Source organism: Manis pentadactyla, chromosome 1 (assembly GCF_030020395.1).
Source record: "Manis pentadactyla isolate mManPen7 chromosome 1, mManPen7.hap1, whole genome shotgun sequence".
NCBI classification, from domain to species: domain Eukaryota; kingdom Metazoa; phylum Chordata; class Mammalia; order Pholidota; family Manidae; genus Manis; species Manis pentadactyla.
Genome location: NC_080019.1, coordinates 34595222 through 34617617, shown reverse-complemented (window position 1 = coordinate 34617617; position 22396 = coordinate 34595222). Strand labels below are relative to the sequence as shown.

General features: G+C 37.9%; 1 pseudogene; it reads right to left on the bottom strand.

Moving 5' to 3' along the window:
* Nucleotides 1–3621: 3621 nt before the first annotated feature.
* Nucleotides 3622–5180, bottom strand: LOC130682573 (BTB/POZ domain-containing protein 10-like; annotated as a pseudogene).
* Between the last annotated feature and the right edge of the window lie 17216 nt (nucleotides 5181–22396).

The following is a 22396-nucleotide window of genomic DNA, read 5'->3' as shown; positions in this document are numbered from 1 at the left end:
GTTATTTATTTCAATTTGTAATGTGTTGGTTTATTCCTTCTATTTTTCTAGTGTTGTTGATTAAAATGATGATGTTAGTCTAATTCTCTTTACTTTTTGTTTCAGTTGATTTTTGTCCCTGGTATCTGAGAAGATTTTTCATTTTGGGTACTCTGATATTTTACTGTAATCAGTAAGTCTTTAAATCATTGGTCCTATTCATCAGTCAGTGTGTCCCATTAATGCAGATATCTCTGCTCTCTCCAGCTCATGGAAAATCTTACTAAAGTGCTTCATCAAATCAGGGTGGTGTTGACTGTAAGTCACATGGTATTTTGTGTACTATTAAGAAAGAGAAAACACTGACAAATAAACTAATTCATTCCAGTAATTGTAAGATGCATCCTAACTTCCAAGATATTAAAATGTGGAAACAAATGTGAGTTCTATAATCAATAAAAATGGTATTACTTCTCTGCTTTTGTCTGTGTTCTTTCTCTGTACCCTCAGTTACATGGACAGACAACTTTTAATGTATCCCCACATCTCTGCCCACCCTCTTTTGTTATGCTTTTTTCTGTGAAAATAACTTTGCTTTATAATACTAATAACATATATTGTACTTTTCCTAGGTTGACACTAAAGTGCTTTATGTTTTGTGTTCATAATGATCCCATTGTCCCCCACATGCAAAGTTCCAGGTGTATTTAAAGCTCAATTATAAAGAGTGGAACTTACAAATGTTAGATAAAGCATATGGACTTTATTCATCTTAGGTAAATTTCTTTAAAAAATACAGAGAAGCAAAAATGAGAGAGTTTCAAGAGACATACAGATATCCAACAAATATATAAAGATGCTCAACATCACAACTCATCAAGGAAATGCAAACCAAAACTTCAATGAGATATCACTTCACATATGTTAGGATGATTATTACAAAAACAAAATAAAAGCTAATAGGTGTAGGTAAGGATATGGAAAATTTGGCAACTTTGTGTACTGTCAATAGGAATACAAAATAACATAACTGCTATGGACAACAGTGTGAAGTTTCCTCAGAAAATTAAAACTAGAACTACCATATGATCCAATAATCCCACTTAGGATATATATCCAAAGGAATTGAAATTAAGATCTCAAATAGATTTCTACACTACCAAGTTCACTGAAGCATTATTCACAATAAGCAAGAAAACCTAAATATCCATCAATGGATGGATGGATGGATAAAGAAAATGTGGTAAATACATACTATGGAATATTATTCAGCCTTAAAAGTTAAAAAAAATCAACAAATATTGCCATATGTGATAACAAGGATGAACCTGGAGGATACTTGGCTAAATGAAATGAACCAGATACAGAAACAAAAATATGTATCATTCCACTTTCAGAAGGTATCTAAAGTAATCAAACTCAGAGACAGAGTGTAACAGTGCTTGCCTTGGGCTGAGAAGAGGTAGAAATGAGGAGTTGCTGTTAAATAGGTATAAAATTTCAGTTGTGTAAGATGAGCAAGTTCTAGAGATCTGTTGTACACACTATGCCTACAGTTAATAATACTGTATCGTTAACTTAAATTGTGCACTTTTTAAAAATTTGCCAAGAGGATAGATTGTATGTAAAGTGTTCTTAGAACAATAATAAAAATGATTTATAATTAATCAGTAGAAAAAAAAGGAGCAGGCATTTTCTTTCATTTCTGATAAGCAGGGTAAAGTTCTTTAATGAATAAGACATTTGGGGATATGGATCAGCTGGAAGTCTCTTAGTATTGTCACTAAGCAAAATGTCTACAGCTACTGAAAAGATTATTTTGTTTACACTCTCAACATTACACATTCTTTTTTTCACTAAGGCATTATTGATATACACTCTTATGAAGGTTTCACAAGAAAAAACAATGTGGTTACTACATTTACCCATATTATCAAGTCCCCACCCATACCCCAATGCAGTCACTGTCCATCAGTATAGTAAGATGCCACAAATTCACTGTTTGCCTTCTCTGTGCTACACTGTTTTCCTCATGACCCCCTACACCATGTGTACTAAACATAATGCCCCTCAGTCCCCATCTCCCTCCCTCCCAACCCGCCCTCCCACACTACTTTCCTTTGGTAGCCACTAGTCCCTTCTTGGAGTCTGTGAGTCTGCTGCTATTTTGTTCCTTGAGATTTGCTTCATTGTTATACTTCACAAGTGAGGTAAATCATATGGTACTTGTCTTTCTCTGCAAGGCTTATTTTACTGAGCAGAATATCCTCCAGGTCCATCCATGTTGTTGCAAATGATAGGATTTGTTTCTTTCTTATGGCTGAATAGTATTCCATTGTGTATATCTACCACCTCCCCTTATACATTCATCTACTGGTGGACACTTAGGTTGCTTCCATATCTTAGCTATGGTAAATGGTGCTGCAATAAACATAGGGGTGCATATGTCTTTTTGAATCTGAGAAGTTGTATTCTTTGGGTAAATTCCAAGGAGTGTAATTCCTGGGTCAAATGGTATTTCAATTTTTAGTTTTTTTAAGCAACCTCCATACTGCTTTCCACAGTGGTTGAACTAGCTTACATTCCCACAAGCAGTGTAGGAGGGTTCCCCTTTCCCTGCATCCTCACCAACATTTGTTGTTCTTAGTCTTTTCAATGCTGGCCAACCTTACTGGTGTGAGGTGATATCTCATTGTAGTTTTAATTTGCATTTCCATATTTTGTGTACTATTAAGAGAAAGAAAAGATGTGGAGCATCTTCTCATGTGTCTGTTGGCCATATGAATTTCTTCTTTGGAAAATTGTCTCTTCATATCCTCTGCCCATTTTTTTTTTAAACAATGGAATTTTATTTTGATGAAAAACTTGAGTTTACAATCATTTAGTAAATGAAGAGCAACACTTCATTTTCCTATCCCATACTTGTAAGAAAAGAAAGCATTAGTAAATAAATATCTGTGAACAGATTAAGGGTAAGGCAGACTGGATAATAAACCAACTCTGATGTTCACACTCCCTGCATGTGACACATTCTAAAAAGTTGAAAATGGCACTGGAGGGAACCAATAAGATACAGGCATTGAATCTCATCCTAATCATTCAAATAAGCTCAGTGATAAAAATTCATTTTTCTGCTCATCTTGGGCAGCAAAGTATACACATTTTACTGAAGGAAAATTTTGATAGAAGCACGTACTTAAGTTATATTGCACATCACAACTATAAAAATGGCTTGAACAGTTCCATTTAACCACCATTTATAAAGTGCAACTATATAATACTCTACATTTTATCTGGGGTCTTATGAATGTCAGTCTAGACTGAAAATACCCCAGCTGCCAATTTCCACAACTTCTGAAAAGATCTAGATGTGTGAAAAAGAACTGTCCCCCATACAAAGAACCAATTTCACAAACCAACTGGTAAACAAAGACATTTATGTAACTGGAACCGCAGGATGGTAGAGTTGTACTCTCTTAAAAAACCATTCAGCTACCTTTGGTCTTTAAAAAAGCCTACACTGCAATTACTAAACACTGTTATGTGCATCTCACAGTGAGGAGAGTGGCCTGCAGTGCAGAATGAGGAGAGCGCAATGTCACTGTGAAAAGCAGCAAGCTATGGTTTCCAGGGACATTGACGTCACAGCATTGGGTTCTGGGCATCAGGGTCGAGGTCATTACTGCCAGAAGGGGGATGGACAGGGTGAATATAAAGCTCATCCACTTGTGGAGTGGGGTGCATGACTACCAGCTGGCCCTGAGGAATGTCAGTGGCAGCTGCTGCAAGATTGGTGATAGATTTACTCTTTATACATTAAAAGTCTACTTGCCGACTCTTTCCTTCTTCCTTCTCCTAGGACATTTTAATAAAGGGTCTTTGGACATAATTGTAAATCACTTCTGGGCGGCCCCCAGGCCTTTTCTTTACTTTTTCTTTGTAGGTAGGATAACCTTCTATTCCCAGTCTAATCTTCTTAAGACCCCTCTCCTTCAAAACTGATTTTGCTACATCTCTGTTTTCAATGTACTTGAAAATCTATATAATTTTGTGCTATAAATAATTTGTGAATACTCCTCTTCCATCTGTGGTGGATACTCTTCATCCCAATCAACCACATCATCGTCTGTAAGCACCACTATGTGGCATTCTCGTTCCCCACTCTGGGCACTAGCTACCATGAGAGGCAGGATCATTTCTTCCAGATAAAATTCAAACTGTCTACGAGCACCATCATTTGATAACTCATGCATTTGGGCACTGAGATCTCTACGTTTAATAGTACTATATTCAAAAGAGATACAAAGATAGTCACATGCTTCTCTCAGTTCAGGAATAGAAATGCCATCAGGACAACGGATTATTCCTGTTTTATAGTAATCTAGAATAGCTCGAAACACAGTGGATCCAATTCCCTCTGCCACCTCATACTCTCCCTTCTCATTGGGACGTGTAAAGTTACGTTCTCTGCCAGATTCAAACATCCTGACCAACATTGTGTTTGGATGTGCAGTAAAAATGGATGGGTCTACAACAAATCTAGTGTTATCCACTATTAGCTTCACTCGTTCTGATGTTCGTACACTCCGGGCTACCTCTTTTGCATTTTCATATACAAACACCATCTCCCCGGACACCTTACAGCTGCCATCGGAAGTTGACTGACTACTGTTCCTGCTACTGTTACCAGCACTGCTACTGGAACCATTTGGAGATGGTTTCTGAGGGCGAGGACTACTTGGACGAGAGGAACTGTGATCTTTTTCTCGTTCAACATGGTGCTGTCGTGTTGGGGAAGTAACATTTCTAATACATGGAGTAAGCTGAGATTCCGTTCTTTCATGAGATGAATCTCGTGATCTATCACTGGACCTCTGTGTGTCTCTCGATCTCTCATGTCCCCCACTGGTACTATGTAGACTCATTTTGGTGTGGCTGACAACTCCTTTAGCAACACTTGAGGGGGTACTTGAATGTTTACAAAGTTTATGAGCTCTACTATGCAATTTCCAATCCCAATTCTCTGGATCACTGGAGTTACTGTCATAAGGATGAGGCTGTCCTGCCATCCCACTTCAAGCTTCCTCACACTACTGCTCTCGGAGCACACATGTAGCACCCATAACCTGTAGTGCCCCTTGAGTGCCCACTCAGTGGCTAGACAAAGGCAGGGGCTAGCAACACCTCCACTTCCTCCTGAACCAGATCCCTTGCGAGGTGTCCGTGGTGGAAGCCGTTTGGGCGGTGGTGGCTACCAACCAGAGCTGCTCCAGCAGGTCGCAGGCCGGCTCCTCTCTGCCCATTTTTTAATCAGGTTATTTGTTTTTTGGGTGTTAAGGAGTGTGAGTTCTTTATATATTTTGCATGTTAACCCCTTGTCAGATATGTCATTTACAAATATATTCTCCCATACTGTAGGATGCCTTTTTTGTTCTGCTGATGGTGTCTTTTGCCGTACAGAAAATTTTAGTTTGATGTACTCCCATGAGTTCATTTTTGCTTCTGTTTCCCTTGCTCAAGGAGATGCGTTCAGGAAGAAGTTGCTCATGCTTATATTCAGGAGATTTTTGCCTATGTTGTCTTCTAAGACTTTTACGGTTTCATGAGTTACATTCAGGTCTTTGATCCATTTTGAGTTTCTTTTGGTTTATGGAGTTAGACAATAATCCAGTATCATTCTCTGACATGCAGCTGTCCAGTTTTGCCAACACCAATTGTTGAAGAGGCTGTCATTTCACCATTGTATGTCCATGGCTCATTTATTATATATCAATTGACCATATATGGTTGAGTTTATATCAGGGATCTCTAGTTTATTCCATTGGTCTATGGTTCTGTTCTTGTGCCAGTACCAAGTTGTCCTGACTGCTGTGGCTTTGTAGTAGAGCTTGAAGTTGGGGAGCATAATGGGCCCAGCTTTATTCTTTCTTAACAGGATTGCTTTGGTTTTCGGGTTATTTTGTGGTTCCATATGAGTTTTAGAAAGATTTACTCTATTTCATTGAAGAATGCTGTTTGTATTTTGATAGGAATTGCATTGAATCTGTAGATTGCTTTAGGCAGGATGGCCATTTTGACAATTCTTCCTACCCATGAGCATGGGATGTGTTTCCATTTATTGGTATCTTCTTTAATTTCTTTCATGAGTGTCTTGTAGTTTTCAGAATATAGGTCTTTCATTTCCTTGGTTAGGTTTATTCCTAGGTATTTTATCCTTTTTAATGCAACTGTGAATGGAATTGTTTTCCTGATTTCTCTTTCTGCTAGTTCATCATTAGTGTATAGGCATGCAACAGATTTCTGTGTATTAATTATGTATCATGCAACTTTGCAGAATTCAGATATCAGATCTAATAGTTTTGAAGTGGATTCTTTAGGGGTTTTTATGTACAATACACTGTCATCTGCAAACAGGGACAGTTTAACTTCTTCCTTCCCAATCTGGATGCCTTTTATTTCTTTGTGTTGTCTGATTGCCATGGCTAGGACGTCCAGTACTATGCTGAATAGAAGTGGGGAGAGTGGGCATCTTTGTCTTGTTCCCGATCTTAAAGAAAAAGCTTTCAGTTTCTCACTGTTAAGTATAATGTTGGCTGTGGGTTTGTCTTATATGTCCTTTATTATGTTGAGGTACTTGCCCTCTATACCCATTTTGTTAAGAGGTTTTATTATGAATGAATGTTGAATTTTGTCAAATGCTTTTTCAGCATCTATGGAGGTGATCATGTGGTTTTTTTCCTTCTTTTTGTTGATGTGGTGGATGATGTTGATAGATTTTCAAATGTTGTACCGTCCTTGCATCCCTGGAATAAATCATACTTGATGGATGATCTTTTGGATGTATTTTTTAATTCGATTTGCTAACACTTTGCTGAGTATTTTTGCATCTATGTTCATCAGGGATATTGGTCTGTAATTTTCTTTTTTTGTGGTGTCTTTGTCTGGTTTTGGTTTTAGAGTGATGCTGGCCTCATAGACTGAGTTTGGAAGTATTCTCTTTTCTTCGACTCTTTGGAAAACTTTTAGGAGGATAGGTGTTAGGTCTTCACTAAATGATTGATGACATTCAGTGGTGAAGACATCTTATCCAGGGGTTTTGTTTTTAGGTAGTTTTCTGATTACCAGTTCAATTACCTTGCTGGTAATTGACCTGGTCAGATTTTGTGTTTCTTTCTGTGTCAGCCTTGGAAGGTTGTATTTTTCTAGAAAGTTGTCCATTTCTTCTAGGTTATCCAGTTTGTTAGCATATAATTTTTCATAGTATTCTCTCATAATTTTTTGTATTTCTGTGGTGTCCACAGTGATTTTTCTTTTCTCATTTCTGATTCTGTTTATGTGTGTAGACTCTCTTTTTTATGATAAGTCTGGCTATGGGTTTATCTATTTTGTTTATTTTCTCAAAGTACCAACTCTTGCTTTCACTGATTCTTTCTGTTGTTTTATTCTTCTTAACTTTATTTATTTCTGCTCTAATCTTCATTATGTCCCTCCTTCTACTGACTTTGGGCATCATTTGTTCTTCTTTTTCTAATTTCGTTAATTGTAAGTTTAGAGTGTTCATATGGGATTGTTCATCTTTCCTGAGGTAGGCCTGTATTGCAATATACTTTCCTCTTAGCACAGCCTTTGCATCCCACAGATTTTGCAGTGTTGAATTATTGTCATTTGTCTCCATATATTGTGTGATCTCTGTTTTGATTTGGTCATTGGTCCATTGGTTATTTAGGTGCATGTTGTGAAGCCTCCATGTGTTTGTGGCATTTTTCATTTTCTTTGCATAATTTTTTTCTAGTTTCATAACTTGTGGTCTGAGAAACTGGCTGGTACAATTTCAATGTTTTTGAATTTTCCAAGTGTCTTTTTGTGGCCTAGTATATGATCTATTCTTGAAGATGTTCCATGTGCACTTGAGAAGAATGTGTATTCTGCTGCTTTTGGGTGTAGAGGTCTGTAGATGTCTGTGAGGTCCATCTGTTCTAATGTGTTATTCAGTGCCTCTGTCTCTTTATTTATCTTCTGTCTGGTGGATCTGCCCTTCAGAGTGAGTGGTGTGTTGAAGTCTCCTAGAATGAATGCATTGCATTCTATTTCCCCTTTTAATTCTGTTAGTATTTGTTTCACATATGTAGGTGCTCCTGTGTTGGAAGCATAGATATTTATAATGGTTATATCTTCTTGTTGGATTGACCCCTTTGTCGTTATGTAATGTCCTTGTTTGTCTCTTGTGACTTTCTTTGTTTTGAAGTCTATTTTGTCTGATACAATTACTACAACTCCTGCTTTTTTCTCCCTGTTAATTGCATGAAATATTTTTTTCCATCCCTTCATTTTTAGTCTGTGTATGTCTTTGGATTTAAGGTGAGTCTCTTGTAGGCAGCATATAGATGGGTCTTGTTTCTTTATCCATTAAGTGACTCTGTCTTTTGATTGATGCATTCAGTCCATTTACCTTTAGGGTGATTATTGATAGGTATGTACTTATTGCCATTGCAGGCTTTAGGTTCATAGTTACCAACAGTTCGAGGTTAACTTCCTTATTATCTAATAGTCTATCTTAACACTTAATATGCTATTACAAACATAATCTAAATGTTCTTTATATATTAGGTATTATATTCTATACTCTTTGTCTATCAGTTGATTGACTTTGGTGATAGTTGATTTAATTTTGCATTTTCTTAGTAATTAACTGCTCTACTTTCTTAACAGTGTTTTTATTACCTCTGGTGATGGCTATTAAACCTTAGGAACATTTCCATCTATAAAAGTCACTGCAAAATATACTGTAGAGATGGTTTGTGGGAGGTAAATTCTCTCAGCCTTTGCTTATATGAAAGTTGTTTAATCCCTCCTTCTAATTTCAATGATAATTGTGCTAGATAAAGTATTCTTGGCTTGAGTTCCTTCTGCTTCATTGCATTAAATACATCATACCACTCCCTTCTGGCCTGTAAGGTTTCTGCTGAGAATTCTGATGTTAGCCTGATGGGCTTTCCTTTGTATGTGATCTTATTTCTCTCTCTGACTGCTTCTAATTGTCTGTCCTTATCCTTGGTCTTTGTCCTTTTAATTACTATATGTCTTTATATTGTCTTCCTTGGGTCCCTTGTGTTGGGAGATCTGTGGATCTCCATGGCCTGAGAGACTATCTCCTTCCCCAGACTGGGGAGTTTTCAGCAATTACCTCCTCAAAGACACTTTCTAACTCTTTTTCTCCTTCTTCTTCTTTTGGTACCCCTATAATGCTTTTTTTCTGTTTGGATTGGTCAGAAAGTTCTCTCTATATTCTTTCATTCTTAGAGATCCTTTTTTGTCTCTGTTCTTCAGTTTCTTTGTATTCCTCTTCTCTACTTTCCATTTCATTTATCATCTCCTCCACCATATCTAATCTGCTTTTAATACCCACCATTGTGCTCTTCAATGATTGGATCTCTGATTGGAATTCATTCCTGACTTCCTGAATATCTTTCTGTACCTCCATGAGCATGTTAACAATTTTTATTTTGAAATCCCTTTCAGGAAGATTCATGAGGTTGATCTTATTTGAATCTTTCTCATGTGTTGTATTCATAATTTTACTTTGAGTCAGGTTTCTTTGGCTTTTCATATTTGTCTATGGGACCCTGTAGTGCCCAGAAGCTCTACTGTCTGGAGCCGCTCAGCCCCTCAAGCAATGTCAGGGGTTGCATGGGTACAGTATTGGTTCCTGGGGGCAGGAAAGAGCTGTTTCCTGCTTTCTGGCTGCTATGCATGCCTCCACTGCCAGAAACAGTGGGCCGAGCGCACAGGTATAAGCCTCTATGCTTTGTGTTTGTAGTTGCTGTAGATGGGGCTTCCTTCTGGCTGGCCTAATGCCAGGGTAGAGTTTGCCGGTTTGCAAGTCAGGTGGGACTGGCTAGAAGGAAGGCGCAGTAGGCTCCATATAACAGAGGGGGTCTTTCAAGGTGTGTAGCCATGCAGGGAGCTGGAGTGCCTGATGATCGAGAAAATTTCCAACCTGCTGGGCAGAGTGCACCCAGACAATTTTGTTTACATGTCCTTTCTCCTGAACAGTAAGCTCTGTGCAATCCCTGCCCCTTTAGCAGCCCTCTTGCTGTTAGGAAGTCTCTCAGACTGGCCACCTTTCTTTTGTCCCTGAGCAGCTGGATATGGATTCCTGTTTCCACAAGCATCTGGAATCTCATTCTCTTCAGGAATTCTGCCTGTCTTAGCTTTCCAACCCTCTAATCACATGAGCACTATGAAAGAACCATGAAATTTAGGTTTGTGCTCCCAGAGCAGATTTCCAGAGTTAGGTATTCAGTAGGCCCAGGCTTCCACTCCTTTCCGGTTCCATTTCTCTTACTCCTGCAGGTGATATGGGGTGGGGGAAGGGCTTAGGTCCAGCTGGGCAATGCATTTGGTACGTTACCCTATTCCTTGAAGTTTATTCTTTTCTCCAGGTGTATGCAGTTTGACATAGCCCTCTTTCCTGTTGCTCTTTCAGGATTAGTCATGTTAGTTATATTTTCATATTATATGTGGTTTTAGTAGGAAGCCTCTGTCTCACCTCTCATACTGCCATGTTTCCACAGTCTTTATCTACATATTACTTTTTTTTTTTTTTGAAGATACTTATTTTTTATTGAAGGGTAGTTGACACACAGTATTACATTAGTTTCAGGTGTACAACACAGTGATTCAACATTTATATACATGATAATTCTAGGTACCAGCTATCACCATACCAAGTTGTTACAATATTTTGACTATATTACTTATGCTATACATTACATCCCGGTTAATTCTTTATTTTACAATTGGAAGTGTGTACATTTCTTTTCTTTTTTTTTTTTTTTAGTGAGGGCATCTCTCATATTTATTGATCAAATGGTTGTTAACAACAATAAATTCTGTATAGGGGAGTCAATGCTCAATGCACAATCATTAATCCACCCCAAGCCTAATTTTCATCAGTCTCCAATCATCTGAAGCATAACGAACAAGTTCTTACATGGAGAACAAATTCTTACATAGTGAATAAGTTACATGGTGAACAGTACAAGGGCAGTCATCACAGAAACTTTAGGTTTTGCTCATGCATTATGAACTATAAACAGTCACTTCAAATATGAATACACATTTGGTTTTTATACTTGATTTATTTGTGGATACCACATTTCTCTCTTTATTATTATTATTTTTAATAAAATGCTGAAGTGGTAGGTAGACACAAGATAAAGGAAGAAAACATAGTTTAGTGTTGTAAGAGAGCAAGTGTAGATGATCAGGTGTGTGCCTGTAGACTATGTGTTAATCCAAGCAAGACAAGGGCAATAAAACATCCACATATGCAGAAGATTTCTCTCAGAACGGGGGGGGGTGAGGTTCTAAGCCTCACCTCTGTTGATCCCCAATTTCTCACCTGATGGCCCCCCTGCGACTGTGCCTGTCTTAGGTTGTTCTTCCCTTGAGGAATCTTACCCATCTCTGGCTAACCAGTCATCTTTCGGGGCCATACAGGGAAATGTAAAGTTGGTAAGTGAGAGAGAAGCCTTATTGTTTGAAATGGTTAGCTTTTTACTTCTTTGCAGATTTATGCCCTGTGGCGTCTATGCCCAGCATTTGTCTTGAGGTATCTTTACCACTTGGAAGAATTATGATACTCGGTAAATTTGATATGAGGCACGAATTCTATTTAAGGGTTGTAATTAGGAAGGAAGAAGAAAAGCTATAGAAGTAGCAGGCGGAAGAAAACATGGGAAGATTGATTATTTCTTTGACATATCTTCTTGTAGAGTAACTTCAGTATGGATAGGTTTTAAACTACTAATTAAATTGCGTACACACATTAACATAATAGGAGTGCAGTTACATAACCAAAGCATACCTGTAATTACCAGCCATCTCCAGTGAAACCAAGAAAACCAGTTAGGCACCTTAGACATTTGTGAAAACTTATCTATGTTATGGTGGATATTGTCCAACTGAACTTGAACAGTCTGAGAGAAATCAGACAAATTAAAACAACCCATTCCTGGGGACTGTTCACATCCCATATGTTCTTTTAACAGTAAATAGTCTGTAGTTGTAAGATTTTGGAGTGCCACAATTTGCACTTCTCCTAATTCTTGGTTGAGTTCCAACAGTATAGATCCAGTCAAATTTGTTGTTTTACTGTATGCACAGGCTAGCTTAGATATCTCCTTCATTCTCATGGCAAGTCCAGGAACTGGTGGGATGAGTACATCTATACTTGTAGCAGTGTGTGGATCTTTGTTGGGTTTTTTTGATGATCATCTTCTGGCATGAGTCTTCCAGAGAGTGCTGATGTTGGAAGTTCTTTTTCATATTGTATCTTAGTTCATTTTCAGAGTAGCCCAATTAGGCTTTGATCCTCTGTATAAACACAAACAGACCCTTTGCCTACACTTTTATATGCCCTTTATACCATTGTGTAGAACTCATTGGAGGTCACCTCACAGGAACTGCTTTTTGTTTTTTTTTGTTATCATTAATCTACACTTACATGATGAATATTATGTTTACTAGGCTCTCCCTTATACCAGGTCTCCCTTATAAACCCCTTTGCAGTCAATGTCCATCAGCGTAGCAAAATGTTGTAGAATCACTACTTGTCTTCTCTGTGTTGTACTGCCCTCCTCTTTCTCACAAACCCCATACATGTTAATCTTAATACCCCCCTTCTTCTCCCCCCCTTATCCCTCCCTACCCAGCCATCCTCCCCAGTCCCTTTCCCTTTGGAATGTGTTAGTCCATTCTTGAGTTCTGTGATTCTGCTGCTGTTTTGTTCCTTCAGTTTTTCCTTTGTTCTTAAACTCCACAGATGAGTGAAATCATTTGATATTTCCCTTTCTCCTCTTGGTTTGTTTCACTGAGCATAATACCCTCCAGCTCCATCCATGTTGCTGCAAATGGTAGTATTTGCCCTTTCCTTATGGCTGAGTAGTATTCCATCGTGTATATGTACCACATCTTTATCCATTCATCTATCGATGGACATTTAGGTTGCTTCCAATCCTTGGCAATTGTAAATAGTGCTGCGATAAACATAGGGGTGCATTGATCTTTCTCAAACTTGATTGCTGCATTCTTGGGGTAAATTCCTAGGAGTGCAATTCCTGGGTCAAATGGTAAGTCTGTTTTGAGCATTTTGATGTACCTCCAAACTGCTTTCCACAATGGTTGGACTAATTTACATGCCCAGCAGCAGTGTAGGAGGGTTCCCCTTTCTCCACAGCCTTGCCAACATTTGTTGTTATTTGTCTTTTGGATGGCATCCATCCTTACTGGTGTGAGGTGATACCTCATTGTAGTTTAATTTGAATTTCTCTGATAATTAGTGATGTGGAGCATCTTTTCATGTGTCCGTTGGCCATCTGTATTTCTTTTTTGGAGAACTGTCTGTTCAGTTCCTCTGCCCATTTTTTAATTGGGTTATTTGTTTTTTGAGGCATGTGAGCTCCTTATATATTCTGGACGTCAAGCCTTTATCGGATGTGTCATTTTCAGATATATTCTCCCATACTGTACAGTTCCTTTCTGTTCTATTGATGGTGTCTTTTGCTGTACAGAAGCTTTTCAGCTTAATATAGTCCCACTTGTTCATTGTTGCTGTTGTTTTCCTTGCCTGGGGAGATATGTTCAAGAAGAGGTCACTCATGTTTATGTATAAGAGGTTTTTGCCTATGTTTTTTTCCAAGAGTTGAATGGTTTCATGACTTACATTCAGGTCTTTGATCCATTTTGAGTTTACTTTTGTATATGGGGTTAGACAATGGTCCAGTTTCATTCTCCTACATGGAGCTGTCCACTTTTGCCAGCACCACCTGTTGAAGAGACTGTCATTTTGCCATTGTATGTCCATGGCTACTTTGTCAAATATTAATTGACCATATATGTCTGGGTTAATGTCTGGATTCTCTAGTCTGTTCCATTGGACTGTGGCTCTGTTCTTGTGCCAGTACCAAATTGTCTTGATTACTATGGCTTTATAGTAGAGATTGAAGTTGGGGAGTGAGATCCCGCCTACTTTATTCTTCTTTCTCAGGATTGCTTTGGCTATTCGGGGTCTTTGGTGTTTCCATATGAATTTTTGAATTATTTGTTCCAGTTCATTGAAGAATGTTGCTGGTAGTTTCATAGGGATTACATCAAATCTGTATATTGCTTTGGGCAGGATGGCCATGTTGACGATATTAATTCTTCCTAACCATGAGCATGGGATGAGTTTCCATCTGTTAGTGTCCCCTTTAATTTCTCTTAAGAGTGACTTGTAGTTTTCAGAGTATAAGTCTTTCACTTCTTTGGTTAGGTTTATTCCTAGGTATTGTGTTTTTTTTGATGCAATTGTTAATGGAGTTGTTTTCCTGATTTCTCTTTCTGTTGGTTCATTGTTAGTATATAGGAAAGCCACAGATTTCTGTGTGTTGATTTTGTATCCTGCAACTTTGCTGTATTCCGAAATCAGTTCTGCTGGTTTGAGGTGGAGTCTTTGGAGTTTTTTATGTACAGTATCATGCCATCTGCAAATAGTGACAGCTTAACTTCTTCTTTACCAATCTGGATTCCTTGTATTTCATCATTTTGTCTTTTTGCCGTGGCTAGGACCTCCAGTACTTCGTTAAATAACAGTGGGGAGAGTGGGCATCCCTGTCTAGTTCCCAATATCAGAGGAAAAGCTTTCAGCTTCTCGCTGTTCAATATAATATTGGCTGTGGGTTTATCATAGATGGCCTTTATTATGTTGAGGTACTTGCCTCTATTCCCGTTTTGCTGAGAGTTTTAATCATGAATGGATGTTGAACTTTGTCAAATGCTTTTTAAGCATCTATGGAGATGATCATGTGGTTTTTGTCTTTCTTTTGTTGATGTGATGAACGATGTTGATGGACTTTCGAATGTTGTACCGTCCTTGCATCCCTGGGATGAATCCCACTTGGTCATGGTGTACGATCCTTTTGGTGTATTTTTGAATTCGGTTTGCTAATATTTTGTTGAGTATTTTTGCATCTACGTTCATCAGGGATATTGGTCTGTAGTTTTCTTTTTTGGTGGGGTCTTTGCCTGGTTTTGGTATTAGGGTGATGTTAGCTTCATACAATGAGTTTGGGAGTATCCCCACCTCTTCTATTTTTTGGAAAACTTTATGGAGAATGGGCATTATGTCTTCCCTGTATGTGTGATAAAATTCCGAGGTAAATCCATCTGGTCCGGGGGTTTTTTTCTTGGGTAGTTTTTTGATTACCACTTCAATTTCGTTGCTGGCAATTGGTCTGTTTAGATTTTCTCTTTCTTTCTGGGTCAGTCTTGTAAGGTCGTATTTTTCTGGGAAGTTGTCCATTTCTCCTAGGTTTCCCAGCTTGTTAGCATATAGGTTTTCACAGTAGTCTCTAATAATTCTTTGTATTTCTGTGGGGTCCGTCATGATTTTTCATTTCTCGTTTCTGATACTGTTGATTTGTGTTGACTCTCTTTTCCTCTTAATAAGTCTAGCTAGAGGCTTATCTATTTTGTTTATTTTCTCAAAGAACCAGCTCTTGCTTTCATTGATTTTTGCTAATGTTTTATTCTTCTCAATTTTATTTATTTCTGCTCTGATCTTTATTATGTCCCTTCTTCTGCTGACCTTAGGCCTCATTTGTTCTTTTTTTTCCAATATCGAAAGTTGTGACATTAGACCATTCATTTGGGATTTTTCTTCCTTTTTTAAATATGCCTGGATTGCTATATACTTTCCTCTTAAGACTGCTTTTGCTATGTCCCACAGTAGTTGGAGCTTTCTGTTGTTGTTGTCGTTTGTTTCCATATATTGCTGGATCTCCATTTTGATTTGGTCATTGATCCATTAATTATTTAGGAGTGTGTTGTTAAGCCTCCATATGTTTGTGAGACTTTTTGCTTTCTTTGTACAGTTTATTTCTAGTTTTATGCCTTTGTGGTCTGAAAAGTTGGATGGTAGGATTTCAATCTTTTGGAATTTACTGAGGCTCTTTTGTGGCCTAGTATGTGGTCTACTCTGGAGAATGTTCCATGTGCACTTGAGAAGAATGTGTCCTGTTGCTTTTGGATGTTGAGTTCTGTAGATGTCTATTAGGTCCATCTCTTCTAGTGTGTTGTTCAGTGCCTCTGTGTCCTTACTTATTTTCTGTCTGGTGGATCTGTCCTTTGGAGTGAGTGGTGTGTTGAAGTCTCCTAGAATGAATGCATTGCATTCTATTTCCTCCTTTAGTTGTGTTAATATTTGTTTCAGGTATGTTGGTGCTCCTCTATTGGGTGCACATATATTTATAATGGTTATATCCTCTTGTTGTACTGAGCCCTTTATCATTATGTAATGTCCTTCTTTGTCTTTTGTTACTTTCTTTATTTTGAAGTCTGTTTTGTCTGATACCAGAATTGCAACACCTGCTTTCTTCTCTCTGTTGTTTACATGAAATATCTTTTTCCATCCCTTGACTTTAAGTCTGTGCATGTCTTTGGGTTTGAGGTGAGTCTCTTGTAAGCAGCATATGGATGGATCTTGCTCTTTTATCCATTCTATTACTCTGTGTCTTTTGATTGGTGCATATAGTCCATTTACATTTAGGGTGATTATTGAAAGGTATTTACTTATTGCCATTGCCGTCTTTAAGTTTGTGCTTACCAACGGCTCAGGGTTAGGTTCTTTACTATCTTACTGTCTAACTTAACTCGCTTGTTGAGCTATTATAAACGCAGGCTGATAATTCTTTATTTCTCTCCCTTCTTATTCCTCCTCCTCCCTTCTTCCTATGTTGGGTGTTTTGTTCTGTGCTCTTTTTAGGAGTGCTCCCATCTAGAGCAGTCCCTGTAGGATGACCTGAAGAGGTGGTTTGTGGGAGGCAAATTCCCTCAACTTTAGCTTGTCTGGGAATTGTTGAATCCTTACTTCATATTTAAATGATATTCATGATGGATACTCTAGTCTTGGTGCGAGGCCCTTCTGTTTCATTGCATTAAGTATATCATGCCATTCTCTTCTGGCCTGTAGTGTCTCTGTTGAGAAGTCTGATGATAGCCGGATCGTTTTTCCTTTGTAGTTAACCTTTTTTTTCTCTCTGGCTGCCTTTAATACTTTGTCCTTGTCTTTGATCTTTGCCATTTTAATTATTATGTGTCTTGTTGTTGCCCTCCTTGGATTCCTTGTCATGGGAGTTCTGTGTACCTCTGTGGTCTGAGAGGCCATTTCTTCCCCTATTTTGGGGAAGTTTTCGGCAATTATTTCTTCAAAATCACTTTCTATCCCTTTTTCTCTCTCTTCTTCTTCTGGTACCCCTATAATGTGGATATTGTTCCATTTCTATTGGTCACTCAGCTCTCTTAGAGTTCTTTCATTCCTGGAGATCCTTTTATCTCTCTCTCTGCATCAGCTTCTCTGCGTTCCTGTTCTCTGTTTTCTAGTCCATTAATGGTCTCTTGCATCTCGTCCATTCTGTTTTGAAGTCCTTCCAGAGCTTGTTTTATTTCTATATTCTCCTTCCTTAGTTCTTCCATATTTCTCTGCAAGACCATCAGCATGTTTATGACTTTTGTTTTGAATTGTTTTTCAGGAAGACTGGTTAAATCTATCTTCCCAGGTTCCTTCTCAGGGGAAGATGTAGCAGATGCCGAAGCTGTCTGGGTTAGTCTTGTCTGGATCATATTTTTTTGCCTTTTCATGTTGACAGGTGCTATTGACTGTCAGCTGGGAGGGCCAAACTTTTCACTTGCTACTGGCCTTTCTTTACTGGGAGAACTGCCACCCCTAGTTGCTTGTGTTGGGTAATTGCATGTAGGCTGGGTCTTTGTGTCTTGCCCGTCTAATATGGAGGGATCTCCCTTTCTGTGTGCGTGGTTTGCCTTAGGCTGTTTCTCTGCTGTCACAGCGCCCAGAGGGGTAATGGACGGGGGGCTGTTTGGCTGTTTACCCCTGTGAGGGGTCTCAGAGCTGTTGCCCAGGGGGTTAGTGTGCCTGGTTTTCCCTGTAAATTCCAGCCACTGGGCTGTGACCTGTGTTGTTTCCATCTAGCTGTTAAGTCCCTGTCCCTTTAAGACTTTCAAAAAACACTCGCTGTTCTTTGTCACAGGGTCTTCATCTTCAGAACCCGCTCAGAGGTCTTGCTGCCCTATTTCCCTAGTTTCCATCCCTCCACACATGCACTGTGTCTGCGCTCTGGTGCGGGTGGCTGGGGCTGAGTGTTTAGCAGTCCTGGGCTCCCTCTCCCTCCAGCCGGGAGCTGGGAGGAGGGGCGCTCGTGTCCCACCGGGCTGGGGCTTGTATCTTACCCCTTTCACCAGGCGCTGGGCTCTCGCACGTGTGGATGTAGTCTGGCTGTTGTCCTGTGTCTTCTGGTCTCTCTTTTAGGATTAGTTGTATTTGTTGTATTTTCAAAAATATATATGTTTTTGGGAGGAGATTCCCACTGTCCTACTCACGCTGCCATTTTGGCTCCGCCCCCTCTACATATTTCTTGTATGACAAAATAAAATAAAACAGAGGGTTCTCAGAGGTCATTCTGTAGTTTGTGAATTTTCCTTCTGTTCTTGCTCTCTTATCCACGTGATACATTCATCATTTTTTATTGATTTGTAGGACTTATTTTCATAATAAAGGTACTTGTCAAAAAAAAACAAAATGCCAAATAATCTTCCTAATACATATAAACATGCATGACTAAAGGCATGAAAAACTAAATTAAAATGCAAGGAATAGTGTTCCTTGGGTCACTTATATTGGAAGATCTGTGCACCTCCATGGCCTGGGAGACCAGATTGGGGAAGTTTTAGTATGTGAAAATATGTTTGTAAATGACACATCTAACAAGGGGTTAACATCCAAAATATATAAAAAACTCACATGCCTCAACACCCAAAAGGCAAATAACCCTAATAAAAAATGAGCAGAGGTTATGAAAAGACACTTCTCCAAAGAAGAAATTCAGGTTCCAACCGGCACATGAAAATATGTTCCACATAGCTATTTATCAGAGAAATGCAAATTAAAACCACAATGAGATATCACCTCACAGCAGTTAAGATGGTCAACATGGAAAAGACTAGGAACAACAAATGCTGTAGAGGATGCAGAGAAATGGGAACCCTCCTACACTGCTGGTGGGAATGTAAACTATTTCAATCGTTTTGGAAAGCAATATGAGGTTCCTCAAAAAACTAAATATAGAAATACCATTTGACCTGGGAATTCCACTCCTAGGAATTTACCCAAAGAAAACCAGATCACAGATTCAAAAAGACACGTGCACCCCATATGTTTATTGCAACACTATTTACAATAGCCAAGATATGGAAGCAACCTAAATGTCCATCACTAGATATGTGGATAAAGAAAAAGTGGTACATATACCCAATGAAATACTATTCAGCCATAATAAAGGAACAAATCCTACCATTTGAAACAACATGGATGGAGCTAGAGGATGTTATGCTCAGTGAAATAAGTCAGGCTGAGCAAGACAAATACGAAATGATTTCCCTCATTTGTGGAGTATAACAATGAAACAAAACTGCAGGAACAAAATAGCAGCAGACTCAAGAGACTCCAAGAATGAACTAGTCATTACCAAGTGGGAGGGTTGGGGGAGGATGAGTGGGGAAGGACGAGAAGGGGATTGTGGCTATGATAATTAGTGCACATGGTGTGTGTGGGATCATGGGGAAGTCAGTGTAACTCAGAGAAGGCAAATAGGAACTCTGTGGCATCTTACTACAGTGATGGACAGTGACTGCAATGGGATATGGGGGTGACTTGATATTAAGGGTGAATGTAATAACCACATTGTTTTTCTTGGACACCTTCATAAGAGTGTATATTAATATTACCTTAATTAAAAAAATGCAAGGACCAGTTTGAAATGGTGTATTTACATATGGCAAATTCAAAGAACTGGTATTCAGAATATAAAACAGATATTTTTTAAATGGTAAAAATACCACAAAATCAATAGAAAACTAATCAAATGGACAGAATATGGGAAAATGGAATTTTTGGTAGGTTTAACTGTTAAAAGCAATTTGGAAAATGATTTCAAGATATTTATAAAATTTGAAAACAAACCAATTTTACCAGCCATCAATTCTACTTTTAAAGAAAGAAAACCTACATTTGTACTGAGAGTTTAAAATATGATGATATCCATTTCAATTTTCTGTTTGTTACCTAATTTTATTTTCTGTTTTGTTTTCATGTTTGAGATGATATCTACTGTTGATATCTGTAGTTCTGTTTTCTTAAATATCTCCCATCAAATATTGCTATTTTATATTATTTCATTTTCCCCATGTTAATAAATTATCAAGCAAACTGTATTTAACCTTTAAATGTATTTTTATCTATCACCAAACACAAAACAGTATCTTCATTCATAATTCAATTTGATTCTATATTGCATTCATTCTCAAATTATAATCACAGATGATATGTACTGTCTTCTCTTCACTGGGTTTAATAAAGACACACCACAGATTTCAAGAAGGATTAGCACAACTTTACTAAGCAAATCCGATACAGTTCACTAAAACTTAATCAAAGTCTGTTGCATGGTTGTACTTCTTGATATAAATAATACTATCAAACATTACAGTTGTCATTGGCCTTCACTACAAATGACACCAGTTATAGAAATTTCAATCTCTAACAATCAGCAAATTAAAGATTAAATAATTTCATAGGTAATTCACTCTGGAAACAAATATATTTTCCTTTCATTTTTTTTTTAGCTCTAGAGAAATTAAGTTTTAGCTGATATTATCCTGCAAAACTAGCCTGAAAATCATCTGTAAGTCTATTTGCACTTTTAGATGTAAACAAACTGTACAATAGGTGCATGTTCATTGAGGTAAAAATGAATATTATTTCTTATAGCTTTGCCTAAAATCTAAAATCTTGTCAAGCTGTTTCTGTAAGTGAAAAGTATACCTGTGTGACAATTCCCTAATTTCTTGTATCAGATTCTGACTATAACTCAAAAGTGGTTAAATTTATTGACTATTTACCTTGTCTGGTTGGAAAGATGATCTTTAATATTGGGGAGCATTTTCTATAACATTGAATGGTCCATGTATAAAACTTGACAAGTTTCATCTATATCATGATCTGGACCTCAGATATTAGGATTCTTGATTATCTTTCCAACTGTTTCTATGGTCATTGCTTCATTCAAGTTTCTACTTCTTGGTTCAATTTTAACCATTTGAAAGTTTCTCATTTAATTTATAATGCTTTTATAAGCACATTGTGTAAATTGAATAGAATTGTATGTTATAAATCTTACAACTTCAGGCTGGCTATATCATCATTCATTGATCTTGCTGTTTAAAATATGTTCTCTTTGATTATAAAATGTAATTTTTTACCCATTTCAAAAATACGTTTTAATACTGAATACCTTATGCTTTTTAACATGTTCCTTAGGACTTTGGAATAAACATTTAACATCCTTTAGAGCGTGAGAATATATTTCACTTTATCAACGAATAGAAAAGAGCTAATCAGAATCAATTCAGTCTCAGTGTGCATAATTTCTAACATTGTCTCATCCATGGAGGGGATCTTTTTAGTCACTTGGTGCTTTTGTGTCTTTATTCATCTTCTCACTTGATATTTCCCTCCAGATCTGTGATGTATCTTTTGGGGGCACTGGGTGGGCAGGTAGTATAACGACTTTGGCATGTATTCTGGCTTTTTAAAAATTTTAATGGAAAATAAGATTGGGAGATGGCATTTACTGTTTGGGGTACTTGACTGTCGAGTCCCTTGGGTGGGGCTGCTCCACTTACTCTTCATACACAGCAGGGCAGGTTAGGCATGGTCTATGTCTTCCATCCCAACCCATGCAGTCATTTCTGTGTGGTGCCCATACATGACACTGCTGTCAGGACTGAGGCAGGTGGGGATGGCGAACATGCAGGTTTGATTCTCCAGGAATCATACTGCATATGCTTTACTATTCCTGACCTTGAGGACTTTTCCCTTTCTTGTATCCACATCTTATAAAAGGACTATTGATGCCCCTGGCACACACTGCTAGTTACCAATCTAATATCCATTCTAACCTTCTTCATTAATAATAGAAACTATAAAAACTTCAATTTAGTTTGGAGAGGCAATGTGTAAAGCTAAACAAAGAAAATGAAAACCATATTTTATAGAATATCTTTGGGAAGAGATTGCCATAGGATAAACTTTTGACCAAAGCTGTACAGAAATGAGAAACCTGTTTTAAGTAGGGTCAGCAGGTACAGGCTTCTCTCCTTTTTCATTTACTTTTCTTTTTAAAACTGCTTATTCTCTGGATTGATTTCTGCAGGTAGAGGTACATTTCTGAACCAGTGAGGAAAAGACTCAACACTAATAACAGTGGGACAGAAAAATTTAAGAAGCTTGCCAGTTTAATTACAC